The sequence below is a fragment of the Lygodium microphyllum genome, unplaced genomic scaffold, assembly GCF_053477565.2.
Source record: "Lygodium microphyllum isolate KBCC unplaced genomic scaffold, Lygodium_microphyllum_v1.1.10 scaffold_160, whole genome shotgun sequence".
NCBI classification, from domain to species: domain Eukaryota; kingdom Viridiplantae; phylum Streptophyta; class Polypodiopsida; order Schizaeales; family Lygodiaceae; genus Lygodium; species Lygodium microphyllum.
Window position 1 is genome coordinate 1 of NW_028229643.1, and position 5,821 is coordinate 5,821.

The window sequence follows — 5,821 nt, forward strand, 5'->3', positions numbered from 1 at the left end:
GCAAGATCCGGCACCGTAAGAAAATGGCTTGTCTCCCCTCTTTTTGATCCCAATGCTATTGATAGCTGCGCTATGGTCCACTTAATGATGAGAGCTAGCCTACTACCTTCCTTTTGCCTAGCTCTCCTAGAGGATATGAGTGACAGCCAATTCACTAGGTGTAATCACCCCTTCCTTTCCACCACCTCTCTCCACGTCCGCATGAACCTGAAAGGGTACATGCAGAGCCACCAATTTTTATGCAAATCCATCCACTCTCCTTTCCCCCCATTCATTTGATGAAACTTAGACTTGGCTATCATATTCCTGATATAACACTATCCCTAAATGTATCTCAAAAAAAAAAAGAGAACCGAAGAAAAGAAAAGCACAAACGCCATTCCACACTGAATGGACGCAAAAACTCACTTGCAGAACCACTTGGCACCACAAAAGCACGATCATTGCACCTAGGGGTCCTTAAGTTAGGCGTGTCTGGTGGCTTCGGTCGGCCGACTCCTCTCCTAACCCCCTAGCCCTTTTTGCTCCCCCACTTCACGCTTAGGGCACATCAAGGGTAGGACACACCTAGGGAGGTAACACTCACCTATGGTTAGACCTGTCATCCTAAGCTACTGGCACCGCACCCCCTTGGCACAAATGGGGTCCTCAAGTGTGGGACATCACCCAGGATCACCTGCGGTTAGACCCACCTCCCCATTCCACTAGCACAAGCACAATGTACCAACACGCTGAGGAAAGCACTCCCCTTAGGTAGAGCACTGCACCTTCTTCTTCGGGCACCCCAAAAGCGCCAAACCACCAACTTCGGAGGCCCTCATCCACCCATGACATCCAGTTAGCTGCTCCAACAAACATCATTCTTGAGCTTCCACAAGCACCTGAAGTTACATGTGGCCCTCACCCTTACACCAACACAGAAGTGCCATGGGACTGGCACCTTTCTAGGAGGGGTGTAATGTTAACCCCAAGTCAAGATGGCGGAAAAATGGAGGAAAAAGTAAAAGGAAGATGGAAAAAGAGCAAAGACACACAGGCGGCCTCTAAAGATAAACCGGGGCAAAAAGCACAACCTTAAATGAAAAGGCGCCTCAAAAAACTCGAAAAACTCTTGTAAAAGAGCACTAGGCTCCCTCTTGTGCCAATTGTAAAATATTAGATGGGTGTAGGCTAGAGGCACAAGGCTAGAAGAGGGAAATGGAAAAAGGACCTTGCCACAATGGCCGGTCATGTAAAAAAGGGATGGGTGCCCATAGGATTTTAGGGTTTATATATATAAAGTTTAAAAAGTGAATAAGAGATCATTCTTTGGTGTGTGGCAACAAGAGTCTTCTTCTTCTTCTCTCCTTCTCATCTTCTTACTTGTGTGTGCTCTTGAGAGAAGGAGTGTGAGAGGGTGAGGGAGTGAGTGTGTGAGAGTGAGGGATCAAGAGGGTCAAGCTCTTCACCATCTCCTCTTCTTCCGCGCACGGCTATGGAGGATGGAGCTTGGAGGTGGAGGAGGCTTGAGGATACTTGAGCTAGCATCTAGGATCGTGGAGCTACCAGCGTGTGTGAGAGAGGAGGCAACTCATATCAGCACTAAGGTAAGCTCATTACACTCGTAGGATCGATGGCGCATCGGCTAGGTGAGAGATAGCCATTAGAGCTTGCTTGGAATGCTTGAAAAAATAAGTGGTCCGTGGATCTTAGCGGTTGAGCGAAAGCTCCCACAGCCGGGGAAGGCCGAGAAGTTCTCGCAAAGGACTTGCTCTGATACCAATTGAAAGGGATGCAGGAGACACGGGAGAGAAGAGCACACACAATGTAGGTGATGTCAACAATGTTATGACAGTCTTATTGCACTTTCATATATAAATAAATAAAGAATATGGGTAGTCATTGTACATGGGTAGGCCCAAGGGCCTTTTATCCCAGCAATCACTTGCTCCCATAGGAACTTAGTTGTGATCCTAGTGCCGTTTTTTCTTGTGGCTCATCCTTCCACCCATTTCATGAGATAACCGGTGGCCAACAATGATGTACTTGGCCTACAATTAATGTGTTGCGGAACTAATAAGCCCAATGAAGTCAATGCCCCACTTCTCGAATGGTTGTCTTGCTATACTTAACTCCATTTTGTCCTTGCGAATAGGTATCTTGGTCAATTGGCACTTGTCACAGTGCTTGACAAATTGTGCTACGTCTTGAAAAAGAGTAGGCCACCACAATTGAGATTGCAGTACCTTGTGGGCTATCGTGTCTTCGCCCAAATGTCCTCCTGCAATCCCACCATGTGCCTCTACAAGTGTGTCATGCATTTTATTCTTGCACACACATCTTCGTAGCAACCTGTCTTGCCCTAGCCTATAGAGTTGCCCTACTATTAGCTATTGATAGGGTTGTATTTTAAGAATGAGTGGCCTAAGTCGTGTTTTTTCGATGGGTCTTTCAGGCAGTCTGCGTTCAAGCACTTGGACTATGTCGTCTGCCCAATGTGACATCAAGTTAGCTCTAAACAAATCTCATTTGCTAGACAGGTTAAACAAATGTGTGTTTGGCAATTCATTCATAATGCCATGTCCAACAGCTTCTCATGTGGGTATGCGAGACATATGGTCAACCATGTAATGCTACTTCCCTTGCGTACAACCACAAAGAACTTGCATTCTAAAAGCAAAAGTAACCATTGAGCAATGCGTCCTATAGCACAAGGTTTATTAAAGAGATAAAGCAAGGCTTGATGGTCAATAAAGAAGGTGAAAGGCATAGCCAAAAGATAATGCCCAATTTTCTTTATAGCAAACACCATGGCCAAGCCCTCTCTCTTTGTTGTTGAGTAGTTCATTTCCATATCCATGAGTTGTCTGCTAGCAAAGCACACTAGATAGTCTAGATTGTGTTCATCATGATGGCACAACACAACTCGCACGATAAACTTTGAAAGGTCAATGTGAACATGGAAGGTTATGGTCCAGTCAGGGGCTCATAGGATTGGTGTTGTGGTTAGAGCCTTTGTCAATTCCTTGTGTACGCGCTGGCATTCCTCCATCTATTCGAATATTATCAGCAATTTGTATAGAGGTCTACCAATCAATGCATAATTCAATACAAATCTCTGATAATATCACTTATCACCTAAGAAGCACTAAACTCTCCTGTGATCAAATGGTGGTGGTAGATCGACAATAACCCTAACTTTCAAAAAGTCCATGGTAATGCCGTTCTTTGACACCACATGCCCTAGGATGCATCCATATTTTACCCAGAACTAGCACTTCAAGGGGTTCAATGAGAGACAATACAATTGACATCGTTCAAAGACTACTCGAATTTTGTCTAGGTGTTCCTTCCAATTAGAGTGAACACACAGATCATCAATGAATACTTCTCACTCTTTCCTAAGCATGTCTTTGAATATGGCACACATGAACCTTTGGAATGTGGCTAGTGCATTTGTCAACCCAAAGGGCATGACTATGTAGGAAAAGACCCCCCACTTAGTGGCAAATGCAATCTTGTGCCTATCGTCAGGATGCATTTGCACCTGATTGTACCCTGAGAAACCGTCCAAAAAACTGTAGGCCTCTTTACTAGCTACTCACTCGAGCATATGCTCAGTGTACGGCAATGGGTAATTGTTTCTCTTGGTAGCAATGTTAATTCTTGTAGTTGACACTCACTCTGATCTTTCTGTTTTCTCTTCAATACGATCACTATGGGGGAGACCCATTCCATGTGCTCAATCTTGTAAATGAATCCTACTCTCAACATTTTATGGATTTCTTTTTTGACAGCGTGAGCGTGCTTGGGATTCATAGGATACAGTCGCTACTTGACCAGTGTTGCGCCAGGTGTCATAGATATATTGTGAGTCACTACACATGAATCTAGCCCTTTTAGATCATCGAGAGAAACCAAGCAAAGATGTCTATATACTCCCATAACAGACCAATGAGATTTTCTTCCTCTTTCTCAGTCAAGTCATTGGCTATAAAGACAAGTCGAGGCATCTCCCCTTCCTTAGCAAGATTAACCTCCTTGACTTTGGCTGGCCCTTCTATTGGTTCACTCACTACCCTATTGCCTTCTATTGGCTGGCCCTTCTATTGGTTCACTCACTACCCTTTGGTTTGGTTTCTTAGCAAGATCACTACCCTATTGCCTTTCTTAAACTTTGTGAATTGTTTTGACAGGTCGTGTGGCTTTCTTTGCTCCTCAATTTGGGGTTCCTTAGGCTATTTCTTTCGTTCTTCCTTCAACCTTTGGCGCCTTAGGTGGATTGATAAGTCTCCTTTGGTGCATCTGGGCTTAGGCAGTCAAGGTGATTTCAGGATCACTAACTGAGCTTACTTCTGCTGATAGAATTAAACTCTCCGCCTTTCCTAGAAGAGGGGGTCTCTCCTGGCAGTTGTAGCTCAGAGGGTGAATCTGTTGTCTTGAATAATGGTACAGCACTATGTTGGACCAAGCCTGCTTGCTCATAGTCAATTGTCCCTATATGCTCCAACCACATGAGATCGCAATCCATGCGCATGACTCCTCTCTCGATTCTAAAAGTGCTCATTTTTTTAGGTTTGGAGTCTGCCTGTATTTTCTCAATCACATGTCCTTCTATGGTGTTGCACTCTACCATATCAACCTCTCCTTCATTCTCATTACTAAAGGAACAACAATCTTTGTATACTCATTGTCAGAAACTTCCTCATCTGACTATTCATCATCAGTTAGGTATTGACGTTGTGTTTCCTTTTCATCGACGACAAAGGCCCAATTGTACATCAAGTTCAAATCGTGAACCTTGGTCCACTGCCACTAGGATTCGTCCAAGAGTTCCTTGAGCGGTTTGAGATTAGTAGTTGGGTTGCTAGCTAGCTTGTTTGTTAGATGCTCTAAGATCTCAAGGAGTTCTCACTTGTTGTTCGATATGTGAAATACAACAGGGTTGGGTTGTCTATGTGGCTCCTAGCCATCGTGCAGATTGGTACTGAGGGCTTGTCAATAGGCTTACCACAATTACCTTAGTAGCAGCTTGCTCGTACTCCTCATCATCCAAGAATGGCAGATTGATCATGGCTAGCATGTGCATCCAATCTGCTCATCCTCAGGAGACAAGGGATATACTTGGTGAGTGACTTATATCATTTTCTAACTTGTGCATCACCCTTCAGCATGGCTAAGATGGTATCTAAGTCGAGTGGCGTAGTCTTCCACAAATATCCATCTCTACCTTTACTGCTTCCATTCGAATGCTTAGGAAGATCAGACTATTGCCCCAGTCTTCTATGACTCGTGCATTGCACATCCAAGGTCGGCCTAATAGGATGTCGTAGTCCACTCCTTTCATGACTATGAAGTCTACAGAGAATTGGACTCCCGTGATCTTCAATGGCCAATTCTTTAGTACTTTGAATGGCTTTACTTTCATTCCATTAGCTAGCATTCTCAATAGGTGGATTACCCCAAGCCTGGAGCACTATGTGGCTAAGCACATTGACTCATGCCCCTGTGTCTACAATTCCCTTTCTCGTGGTATCGCCTAGAGCTAGGACCAATAAGACTGCATGCATTTCGGTGCCTTCCCAAAAAGCATTACCATGCAAGGACTTCGGCATTGAGTGCAGTCTCAAACTCGGTATTTGCATCACAGCATTATGCTCATGCAAGTCAGTAGTAGCAGCTTGCTCTATCGATCCTTCCACCCACTGCTTCTGTTCTTGCCATAGCATCGAATGCTATCTAAGTAGGTCTCCTAAGTTTAGAGTCACTGGAGTGGTTACTAGCATTATGAGGAGATTGCTAACTTCTTACTTCTCTCCTAATTTTGTGTTTCTTGGCCAAT